This window comes from Paramacrobiotus metropolitanus, unplaced genomic scaffold (genome assembly GCF_019649055.1).
Source record: "Paramacrobiotus metropolitanus isolate TYO unplaced genomic scaffold, Prichtersi_v1.0 Parri_scaffold0000204, whole genome shotgun sequence".
Classification (NCBI taxonomy): Eukaryota; Metazoa; Tardigrada; class Eutardigrada; order Parachela; family Macrobiotidae; genus Paramacrobiotus; species Paramacrobiotus metropolitanus.
The window spans coordinates 74,067-86,867 of NW_026570424.1; positions in this window are offsets into that span (position 1 = coordinate 74,067).

Sequence of the window (12,801 nt, forward strand, 5' to 3'; positions counted from 1 at the left end):
ATTTAGCGACATGGTTGAGAAAGAAGATGTGTATTTTGCATTTAAATTAGCTGAACGGGAATGAGTCCTTGGACTTTTGTTATTGTTACTATAGTTCAAACGGTGTGAAACTATTGATAACCAAATGTAGCTGTTTGTACTCGTACCATGATACTTATTAAAGGTTTTTGATTTTTATGTTAGGATGACACCGTCAGGGATATGTAAAGTAATAGCGTAAGTATTGGAATGCTCGGACTGGAAGTGTTGTGGCACCACAGAGAAACCGTCTTGGGAAACATCAGCAGTGCAAAGTCACCTCGACAATGCGGTGAGAGGTTATTTGGCAGTTGCGTTTTGGATAAGTTTAGAAAATACTTCTCAAATCTCCCAGATTCAGTTTTCTCCACACCCGAGGTAACCAATGTAGAAAACTGAATTTTCCCCAATTTAGTAACCGGCTTACACTCATCACCGTGGCAAAAGACGTAATACAGGGGTTTAAAAGCTGTGCAACTGGAAAGGTCTCTGTATTGTAGTGTCAACAGCAGCGAAACAGTAATGACAGCAGGAGGGGGCGGGGAGCAGTAGACCAAGTACAGCTGTCTTTTTTATTCCGCACAAAGTTTGGAAGGGTCCGTAATATTAGATTTGCAGTCATTCTGCAGTTTGCACTTTGCACTATACATTCACGCAAATGAAAACTTTTTTAAAGGAGACTGCGCAAGTAAGAAGACCTTTGCGCGAAAAACATTTGTCTGGTTTTTCCGACACCTCCCCCAGAGATGCAGCACCGTTCGCTCAGTCGTATTACATGACCGCCTCCCCCTGGGTTCACCACAGCCGTCAGACTCGTTGCAGATTTTTACTTTTCAGTTTACAGTTTACACCCCTCTCTGGTCTACTAAAAATATGGTCTATCATCTATGGATTTCCCATAACTTGCTAGTCATAGAAATTAGCAGTTTTTAGGTGTTGATTTGGCTGAGCCATTCACCTTATTACGTACACAAGGCCCATTTTTTTGCATTACAGTCGCCAGCGAGACAGATAAGAATGCACCTGTTAGAAAACACCGAATTCCCTGTGTACGCCTGGAACGCGGTGGATGCGGAGATTGACGGGCGGCTGCAGCACGGCTACGTCGTCGGTCTGGACGAGAACGACAGCGCTCCACCGGGTCTGCTGATCGATTTCGTGTGCCCCGGGCGGCCGTCGGTGGCGGTTCCCTATGGGAAAATCTGGGACTGCTCCGCCCATCGATCCAGCGACCCCGGGAAGGGAGACGTCGTGGAGGTGCTGCTGCACGACGGCCCGCACTGGAAATGGCACGCGGGGAACATTCTGATTCCCGCGTTCAGTGACATAGACAAGGTGGCGCTGGTGGAGGTGCTGGTAGACGGGCAGCGGCGGCGCGAACTGCTTCCCACCAAGCAGATTCGCGACGCTTGTGGAGAAGCAGGGAGACCCGGACTGCTTGCCGCGGGCCATTTCGTCCTGCAGACGTGCAGCGTGTCGGGCGGCTACTGGCGTCTGGAGCCGTCTGAGTTGGAGTTTCGCAAAAGTCGGATTGAGCGCAAATTCCGTCTGAAGATTGTCAGGGTTCTCAGTCAGACGATGCAGTATGTGCGGCGGTGGCAGGAGGTGCCCCCTTTGGGGGACAACGATTTAGTAAGTCGTTGTTGGGTTCATTTTCCCGGTTCAGAGGGCGATTCGTGAACAATAGTGCGCAATGGCTTTAAAATGATAATGGCGCATTGTATTTTTCGCTATTCACTTTGCGCAAGTAACCGGTCGATTCGCAAACCGGTGGAACATGGGCGATTCGCGAACCTTTCCCGTACAGCATTATTTTATATGTGTGTTTCAACTCACTTTCACTTATTACTGTAATCAACCAAAACATTTGATGTCGCTATGCGATGAACATGCATTTATCAACAATCATCAACAATTTAATTACTTATGACTAGGGTTCTTTATGACATAGTTAGTGCAGCCAAAGTTATGACTCCATCCGATCCTAAACTATTCAAACTTAGCTAACGTGTGGGTCAATTGGGAAACAAACTCCATCTCCGTGATGTTTCCGTCTTTTAGTTGGAAAGTAGCTAGGAAGATATTAGTTGTGATGTCCAGATACATTTGTCTACGAGGATTGACCGATAAATTTATCGAGGAGTACCCTCGATAAATTACTGCCGGCTGATTACGTTTTGTTGTAGTAATGACGAGCCCATCCATTTTTCAATCAGCGGCTGTTGCGTTTAAAAAAATTGTACTTTTATTTTTTGCATATACCACAACTAATTTGTGGTAAAATTAAAAGGTTCGCGAATCGCCCCTACGGGTTAGCGAATCGCCCGGTGAGTAACAATGGACACGGATCCAACGTTGCACAACCCGGATCTGGTAATGGATCCGGGTTAGCGAATCGCCCATGATACCCATTTTCCCTAATACACAACTGTCAACAAAAAGAGCATCTGCATGTTTAAACTTTGAAGATAGTCTTAACACAAGCTTGTAATCGTAAAGTGAGGAAAAGTCAGGCGTGCCAAGTACAATACTTGTGAACCATGGCATGGACAGCGATATCTAACGGTGCATCTCGATAAGTCACTGTGCTACTTAGTAAGTACTCTAATTAATTTTGACCCTAGGCCACCGCGTTCGAAGCGGAGCAGCATGACGACGGACCTTTGTCGGAATTTCAGTTATCGGCACAAGACGAAGACTCGGATGATGAGCCGAAACGCAAGAAATTAAACCCTTGCGCTTCGACTCAACGTGCCGTTGGGCGTTGCCGGTGGAAGTGTTAAAGGAGATCTTCCACACACTGGACACCGTCGACCGGCAGCGCTGTCGTCGCGTCTGTCCTCTGTGGGACGCCCTCCTCACGACGGCGGAGCTGCGCCGCACGGTGATGGTGTCGCAGCCGCCGGGCGGCACTGCGTCGCCCACGCCGTGTACATGTACATGTAAGTCTGATGTAGCTGTACATGCCGGAAGGTATGTACAGCTTAGGACGAAATGGTCGCATCGACGCATACCCAACATCTCCACATTCAGTACGTATTCAGCGCAGTGCACTGTACGACTGAGTTCAAAATATCCGTTTCGTACAAGTGCACTGCACCGCTTGCGTACAGAATGCTGGGTATGGGGCTATGCGACCATTTCGTCCTACATTGTACGCCATGTACGCGTGCCTCTTTAAGCACCTCACGCCGGCCACCCGCATCTTCTGCCTGCGCTCCGAGTAGCACCTGTGTATCGAGGACACGGTGGGCGTCATCCACGACGTCCTGGACGATGCCGGCATCCGCCTCGACCGCTTCATCATGGACCGGCGCTCGCTAAGCGTCATGCCTTCGATATTTGCCAGCTGGAACTTCCGTCTGCTGGAAAAGGATGTGCGCTGCGAATGGCGGGCGTTGGATGTGGAGCGTGCTGCCCAGTGCCCACTGCGTGGCCAATCTGATCGATAGCGAAGTGAAGGCCAAGAAAGTAATGAAGGTACGGACGTTAGCAGTAGTCCTGGTGTGTTGTCTCTGATTTTAAGACACTTTTCTGACCGACAATTTGCTTTTCTACAAATTCCCTGTCCGAAATCCTGCCGAAACTATTAATTTTCGTTAAGCGACAGCTTAAATTTTGTCGATTTGCTTCTTATGTCTTGAATGTTTTTTCTTACCAGTAGTGTCCGGATAGTGCCAGATTCCTCTAAAATTGAGACTTACATCACTGAGTACGATAAAATATGTACTATTTCCATAAAGTTGTTACTTTCCGGTAAGTATCGTCGGTTGCCGGTATCGCACTGTGTCGCAGTGTAAAGAAAGTAAATATTTACGTGGATGCCTCGTTTTAACGCATATTGCTCCAGCAAACACTTACCTGCGCAGTGTTCATGATTTATGCGTGTTGTTCTGTTTAATATTCCTCTTGCATGATTTGAATGATTCTGTACGAGTAATTAGTTTATGCATTGTAGAAAGTATAAACAGTTGTAATGTAGCCTTTCTGATTGTTTGGTTAACTTGTAAATGTTAACTGATTTGTACTCTGCCGTCGTTTACAAATAAAAGCTTTCTCGTTGTAATGTTATGTTCAACCTGCTGCGCGCGTAATTCTGCAGATTATGCGGATTTACCAATCGTGTGATCCGCGTCCGTCGGCGCAGTATCGGGGTCACCGGTGGTGCGTGTACAATGTGGCCGGGGTGGACGTCGGGAAGCTGAACAGTTTCTGTCTGTACGCCTTTGCGCACTACACGCAGGACTGGTTCCAAGCAGCCGTGGAGGACAGTGCATCCAGTGATGCACTGTCCTCTACGGCCAGTGAATCCAGCGACTAAGAATTCCAGGAGGAAGAGGAGGAGGAGTGAGAAGCGGAGACTTTGAAAGATTGCTGTGTTTTCTTCTTGCTACTTAACTTAACTTTAATTTTGTTCTAGGCGACAAACTAGTCACACAGATAATTAGTAGGTTTGCTCACACAGATATATAATAAGGCAGCAATAGAGAAAATACGAATAAACAAATTGGTGCTGGGCGTGATAGCATTAAAAGGTGGTAAAAATACATGGTTTTATAATATAACAAGTGGGCAACTGCATAAATTATGTTTAAGGAAAAAATAAAAGGACGGCTCCAAGGTAAATCATTAAAATGTTAGAATTATCTTTAGCATGTTAGAAACAGTAGCGAAAGGAGTCCTGGAATGGCTGGATTTAATGGTTGTTGGCTTTAAGGTGTTGCTGAATGGCATCGGATGCGTGGCGTTCCCATTGCAGGGTGTCGTAGCGTACAATGAAATCGGCGTTCGGTAGTGTGTGGTGTGTTTATAAAACTCGTTTCATGGTTTAAGTGTTATTCATGGTATACGAAACAGAATAGGAACCGGCATTTGTGCATCAGTTGGAACTGTACTGTATCAGCGATATTTCGTAATCATTTAACGGTTTCTTAGGTGGGCAACCGGACCCGCGCGCGTAGAGTTTAAGAACCTTTATTGCCTTAATAACCAGTTTGATCGAATTTACGGCGTTTAGAGAATTTACGGCCTTATTCTGGGTTTAGTTCAGTTTTTATTCATTGAGCAGTCAAATCCTGGAGGCATTTTCAAGTCTGGTCAGTAGACTCAGTACAATGCTTGAACAAAAACAGAAAAACTGAAATTTCTTGTAGAACCACAAGAAATTTTGAGATTTTAACAAGGACAGGTAAGTCTTTAGAAAAGCACAACCAAACAACTCGTTTCCGCTTCCCACTACTTTGTTAAACAAATCCTTCATCCTCATCGCCAGGGTTGTCTTTGCAATTCGTAGCTTTGCCGCAGGTACATTTAAACGTTCATTCCGACGGAAGTCGCACCTCGTGCTAATGTCACTGAAAGGAACAAGGTCACACATGTAAAGCTGTCGCGGTTGCGAATCTTATACAGCCACACTGCTTCCTTTTGGCGCCATCGCTGTCTGTTGGGACTATGCCCAGCTGCTCGTGCAGTTGCGGCGTTACCCGAACCGCATCGTCGGTGATAGTCCGTAGGGCGGCGTGCTGTCGCTTCGTTAACTTCTCCCAGTCCCCCGCATACGCTGCTGACCAGACCAGTGCATACTGCATAGTAATCGATGTATGGCTGCACAAACGCGTGGTGAAGAGGGACTCGCTGGGAGATCTAAACCAGACCCGATTAAATGCGGTCGTACTTCCTGCCTGCTATCGGTGTTGGAATTGTTACGAACTTACGACGCATCAGGCACATTTCGCCCGCCAGCCGCACCCTCTGCATCCATGAAAGCGAAATTCCACCTCCAGCCGTGCAGCGGTCGCCGCATTCTGGCATCTCCTGATGGATTGGTGCTCCATGGCATAAACGAGCAGTCGAGCACTGACTTGGTATAAACTGGACATGATGGTTTTTTCGAAAACTGTACTACATATATTTATTGGTCGTTTGGGCAGTCAGTCTTTTTGAAACGAAGGAACGTGAAATTAGTCCGGAAACACATGGAATTCTAAGTTTATTCTGGAAATGTTTGCAACGTTTGTCTGTACGAATGTTCGAATGGGCTCAACCTGTCCATCACTGAGTGATAAACGTGGCCTGCATCTCGAAAGAATACCGCCATTTGTCTTGACACTCGTGTAGTCGGGCCGCATCGCCTTCCAGTCTACTGAGCGGTATCGTTGTCCACGGTCCACATCGGTCCGCATCATAGATGTGCATAAAGGACATGGCTAAGGTGTCTCGACAGTGTTGGTAAACGTAAATCCGTGTGCCGTCCACAAAGGCACAACGCAGTTGCAGCCGATGCTGAGGATGCTCCGGTAGAGGACGCATGGATTCCCACGTTCGAAGATTCATATTCAGACGCCAACAAGAGCCTGATATCTCTTGGCAGCTTTTGTCCTGCTCCTTCCATCCACCCAAGACATACAAATACCCTTTTAGGGCAACCATAAGAAAATCACTATTCGTAATGCATTTTGGCAGGTATGAAAGCCTCTCCCATATGTTATTGGCCGTATCAAACAACTCGAATGCTCCTGGCAGGTGTCGGCTGTAGCCGTAATAGATTATACCACGATCACAGTGTGCGGCGTGGCTGATATAGCGCAGGGGAACGCTACAATAAATCGAGAAAATATTACTTAATTAGATAAGTATTATTACCTCCTGAAATTTAGTACATAAGTCAGTATCAATTATTGAGTAAACTACTCCTATGAATTTCAAGACCGTAATTCAGTGTAATAATTGGTACATGCGCAAGCCCGTACCATTCTCGCAGCTTCTTGACCGACCCTGCTAAGTAGGTGAATCCGTCAGTCGAAAGTTGGCATTCGAAGAATAGCGTTCTATCCTTTTCATATATCCAGAAAAAAAGATGATTTCCCTTCACCATAGGATAGTGCACACGCTCGAATAGCGAATTCACCGTCGCATCAACAGGTGGTTGTACATGGTAGGACGTTTGTTGTGCGGCGTTCCAAATCGAATGCAACTGGGCAGTATTCTCGCTCTTTTTTAAGCAGAGAAAGCCTCCTTCAACTGGCACAAACTCAAACCTACCGTCTTGTTTTGCATGCACCGGTACGTTGGTGCATGGCAGCTGTCCTATTGCAGTAGAAAGGGGATCAAATGCTTCGGCCAAACAAGCAGGCGCCCCGAATGCACCACTGCTGTAGAGGATTATCCACAGCTTTCTCGACGGTTGGATATCGGTTCTCGCGGGGATATCACACTTAGCCTGCGACAGTTGTGCCAGCAATTCAGCTGGGGATATCCGGACACTGCCGTCTGTGCCCAAGCATCGGCGTATGCAATCCGATAGGCCCGCTGGAATAGCGGCACTGACAAACGGGGTATAACCGTTAATAATCAGAGCGGCAAATTCGTTGTCGGTCAGTCTACTTCCAGCTTCGACTACAGTGTTGCCTTCAGGATTAGTCAGGCGCTTGGCCACCGGTCCAGCAAACAATAAACATTCCGCCATTTCCAGCAAAATGCAACCTAAACTCCAAATGTCCGTCTTCCGGCCCGGCGGATTGGTGGTGAACTGTCCTACAAATTTTCTTACCATTTCAGGGGACATGTAGCGAATAGTACCGCGCAGGTGGGAAATGTCGTACGAACAGGTCGCACTGTGCTGCATCTGCACCAGGTCATCGAGGTCGGCGATCACTAGAATCCTTATGCCGGTGCCTGATTGTTTGATGAGCACATTTCCTGGCTTAAGGTCACCGTGTATTACGTTGTTTGAGTGCAGGAATTCCAGCCCTTTTGTAATGTCGGCTGCATAATGAATGACAGATTCCACAGCGAGTACAGCCTCTTTCGCTTTTGCTGTCTTCATGAGAGAAGCCAAATCCCCGGCTGCAAAATTAGACAACAACAACTGCACAGTAGCACAACCCTGTACATGTACTGTATATCTGTTGTATATAATATATATAAAATTGACGTAGAACCTCTGTATATACAAAATATATAGCTCTGTTAGTATGTATATACGAAAATACGAAATGTATAAATATACGGAATTTTCGTTAGCAACATGCTCATCACGTACCAGCGTAATAATCCATTAGCAGTTCAACGGACACTCCTCCAGCGCAGTATGTGACGGTCACTTTGCGATACGTCGCAACGTTGGCATGCCGGAGACTGGTCAGGGTCTTCATTCGTCCAAGCCATTTGGACCGCTTTTCAGGCGAAGCAAAAAGTTCGTATTCATTATGGAAATAAACAGCCTTGACAGCTGCAAAATCAAAATCATACGGATTCCCTTGCTTTGTGACAGTGGCTTTGTAGACAATACCAAAGGCTCCTCTGCCAATATAATCTGTCGTCTTGTATTCATACTGACAACCACTACCAATGGTCTCCACATGGACGTTCCCCGCTGCAAACGGTCGCATATCATATATCTCCCCCATTCCCCAACAAATGGTGCCATCACATAACAAAATCACATAACAAAATCGACGACATTAAACCGATAAATATTGTTAAAACATTTTTATTTTATACTACTATACCTAATTACACTGTATTATTATTATTTTTTTTAATTAATGAGATTCTTATAATAAACCACCGAATGTATGTAAGAAATGTAACTACTAACTACCCATTTTTATACCAGCCAAAGCCTAAAGGCAGACCTCTACTTTTCAGTTGGTTGGAGAAATGCGTTGCAATGGACTTCGTGCACAACTGCAAACCGACAAGAGCTCAGTTGTTCGCTACATAGATAGTGGGCAAGTGAATCATGGATGATATCCCATTAATCATTTTGATATCCAAGCACAGCGTCATATCACTATTACACATACCTTGCTTTCATTATGTGGCATAGGTTTGCTACGGTGTTGCTATCAGTGTTTGGTCAATAGAGAGAGCTCAGTGTGTCATCCTGCAACAAATACCAAATCGTGACACATTAGAAATCGCAAAATCAATAAGGGCGGTACTGCCGGTATACGTACAATATATGTGATCCAGTACTTACCGTTAGTATGCATTCTGATTCTGCTTGATACCGATGGTCAATGGCCATTGAGATTAGGCATAAAAAAAGCTTCGATGAAAGCGACATAGGAAGCAGTGAGAAAACGGCTGATCACCTTATAGTAGCTACTGAGTACTTTGTAGTTTTAGGTAGTAGGGTAAAGAATCTGTACAGGGCCGTATCCCAAAGAATCAGTGCGTTGACATCCTAAAATGAGCCCGAGGCGCTAAAATAAGTACAAGCCGTACTGTAGCGGTACAGATAGCAAAGATTTATTTTTAATTTTATGGGTGAGTTGGTGCAAGGGAAGTGTGTCATTCAAAACGGCGGCCTAGAACTTTGACCGCTCTGAGCACCGCTAGCTGGCTTTTGACTACCCTTATAATCGGCAGTGGATAAAAGGTGGCAGTGGCACCTGCCACTGGCAACTGCCACCGGCAGTGGCAGTTGCCACTGCACGTTCTGGAAAGCTATAAAACGTGGCAACTTTAAAAAATTCAGAAACTGCTTGAAACGATTCTGCCATTCAGCGATAACTCCTATAAAGAGAAAATTAATTTTTATTTTTACAGATCGACTTTATAGAACATATGTTTTCTTATGTTTTTTATGTTTTTTAGCGTATTCTTGTGTTCATAAATTAAAATAAGTAACAAAGGAAAAGTATGGAATACAAGAAGAAAGGAAAAAACAGAGGAAACCAAAAAAAATAAAACTGTCAAGAAAACGGTATCGAATCGGTAAGTTATACAAGTCAAGTGATCCAAGTTTTAGTAATCCAAATTCCAAATGCGATTCCGATATTCTACGGTGGTTTTATTTTTTTCATCCAGAATGTGCCACATGTCAAAAAAGATCAAACAGTTTGTCGAGATTGCGTGCTCTTATCTGAATACACGAATGGAACGCTTCGGCTGAGATAACTTAACTTGGATTTCTTTGCTGCTGACTTTAAAACTTTCGGACCCTGGGGAGACGGAACCAAAAAACTATTGTAATGGAGAAGGTTCGAAACGGTATAGCGGCTTCCACAGGCCGGAATGAAAGAGTTTTTTAAGCAACGAGTATCTATGCAAATACTACGGGGAACGCGCTTTGTGTCATGGGTACTCGTACGCTAAAAGACATTTCGCCTAACAATTTGATTCGAATCATAAAAACAAACTAAGAAACCAAAAAAACCAAAGAAAACTCAAGAAATCTAAGAAAACCTAAGACACCCCAGGAAGCATGGAGATTTAAAAAAAAAAGAAACCAGAAGAAAACGTTTTCGGTATTAGCGTTATTTATGATTCGAATAGAATTTATAGGCGAAATTTTCCGTAGGCGAAATGTCCCATAGATGAAGTGGGATGATACCAGTTTTCTGTTATAAACGCTGTTTGGTTATATATAGTGCCAATTTTGTACTTGTATTACAACCAGAAAGCAAGTACGTGGGAACAGGGATATGCGGGATTCTTTTAGATACACAAAAAACGTTAAAAAGCATGCGAAAACATCTAATAGAGTGGATTTGTGAAAATACAAAGATACTTTCTTTATAACTTATCGTTTGATGGCGAAATCATTTCGAGGCGAATTCTAGCTGATTCTGAAATTTGCCACGTTTTATCGCTAGCCAGAACACGTAGTGGCAACTGCCACTGCCGGTGGCAGTTGCCAGGCACCTTTTATTCCCTGCCTTTATAATCACCCAAAACAGAGCAGTCTGGCTGGAACGGGAACTATTGTTGGCTGTATCAAACAGCTCAAATGCTCCTAGACTTCGGTGTAAGGCCAAAATATACCGCGAGCACGGTGTGCGGCATGGCGGGGGGGGGGGACGCTGCAAACATTGAAAACAACAAGTTTTTCAAATTTTAATATCAACACGTAGTTAGAGATTTAATTGATAAATCTGTCAGCTTGACGACCATTGTCTTCACTAGGCTCGTACCTGTTCTCGCAGTTTCTTAGTTGACAAATACCGGGTAGCGCCATCCGTCAGTCGACAGCTGGCATTCGAAAAAAAGTGGTCCTATTCTTTTCGGGTATCCAGTCAAATCACCCCTTCATTGGGTGTTTTATTATGGAGATCAAAATTCTTAATTTCCTACAGTTTATTGGGCGCATCTCGCAGTCGTAATTGTCTTGGAATTAGTCTTGCTACAGCTGTCTCCGAACTTGCTAATTATTTTCTGCTACGCGCTTCCGCGCTTCGTGCCCCGTGCTTATACTTACACATCTTCATCAGCTTGCGCTCGCTGAATCTTGCTTTGTGTACTTGTTAATAAACTCTCGATGACCTTGCATTACCTTGCTTGGCCGCCATGGCATGATCGCGCATCTCACACCGCTGTCACCAGTGTAAACGGTAGTCAGCTTCCGGGGTCAGCATCGCTGCCGACCGTGCCAGCCGTCGCCACACCCACAGCCGACAGATCGTGGTGCGGTGGATTAACCAGCCCATTAGAACAGTAACCAAACCGGCTACTGTTATACTATACTTACGGTGCAAACTGGACTATGCGATTACATCGAACAGGATTGCTGTGTCTGGCTTCGCTTCGGTCTCGTAGTGCTCAAAGCGGTTGCTAGTAATTTGATATCCTCTGGCAATAACTCTTCGATGGATACAAACGGACAAACCTCGTGAAAGTTGCAGATATTGAGCAGTGTAGCGCCATACGCAAAACTAGAGAACGCTACAGAAGGAAGTGGCATTCCAGACAAACAGCTACGTTGCATCTTGACAGTGCCGCTTGTAAGTTGTACAGATGCAAACGGAGATTTAGAAACCGACTGCAACACCGTTCCCCACATTCCAGAAACGATTGCCCCGCAGCCGACAGCGTTCCCGTTTCGGACAGATCTGCTAACACGCGGAGAATGTCTGCAGTATGTACCTCTGCGGCAGAATGACGCTACCTGTTCCCCGGTTTTCGAAGACGAAGGATGATATCCCCGATCGGACGACAAATATCGCATGTTTCTAACCTCGAGAACGTACATTGCCGTTGACTGCTTATGGGGAAAGCGGACCGTATTGATGCGACAAAAACGTCCATTTAATTAGCCCAACGCGAGCGACTACCATCGGTTTACTGGAGCGAAACGACACGACCGATCCAGTCCACCCCGAGGTCATCCATCCTATCCGCGAGAAGCTCGTTGAACTGCGGGTCGCAGTGGGCACGCCCTTCATCAGCGCCAAGATATACAACATAGGACTGCGCATGCTGCCGAATCTGTTCGTTCCTCACCGTTCGAGAAATCCAGAAGCGGCACTTTGCACGGATGCCCCAGATACGCGGTATCACCTTCCGGTACTGCACCACGGCCACGCTGGAGCCGTACACCTTCACCAAAAAAATTTACCGCATTTGCAGAGCTTATCGCTGGAAGACGGTGTCGCGTATGTTCTGTATATACCACTTAGACCCACACTCTCCGATTTTGCGAAAGAGGAAGCTGCCCATGGAAGACGATTTGCAGATGATCCAGAGACTACATTGTCACTGCTCCTATGCGTGGTATCGCAATGCAATTTTGCAAGAAAGGCAAAGTTGCTGCGGTAGGGAATTATGTCGCAGAAGCGGTCTTCATGGCGTTCTCAGTTGCTCCAGTGATGCGCATAGACTGCGCGCAAAATCTGACTATGGATAATGTTCGCGATGGCGCCGGCAGTAGCCAGTATTCTTATAATACATCTTTTGCTATCATTTGCAGTGCTGTTAAGAAATCAAGCTTCTAGATTTAATGAGTTTTTGTCTAGAATCTTTTGACTATCGCCAATAAAATAAAATGACGATCAATTA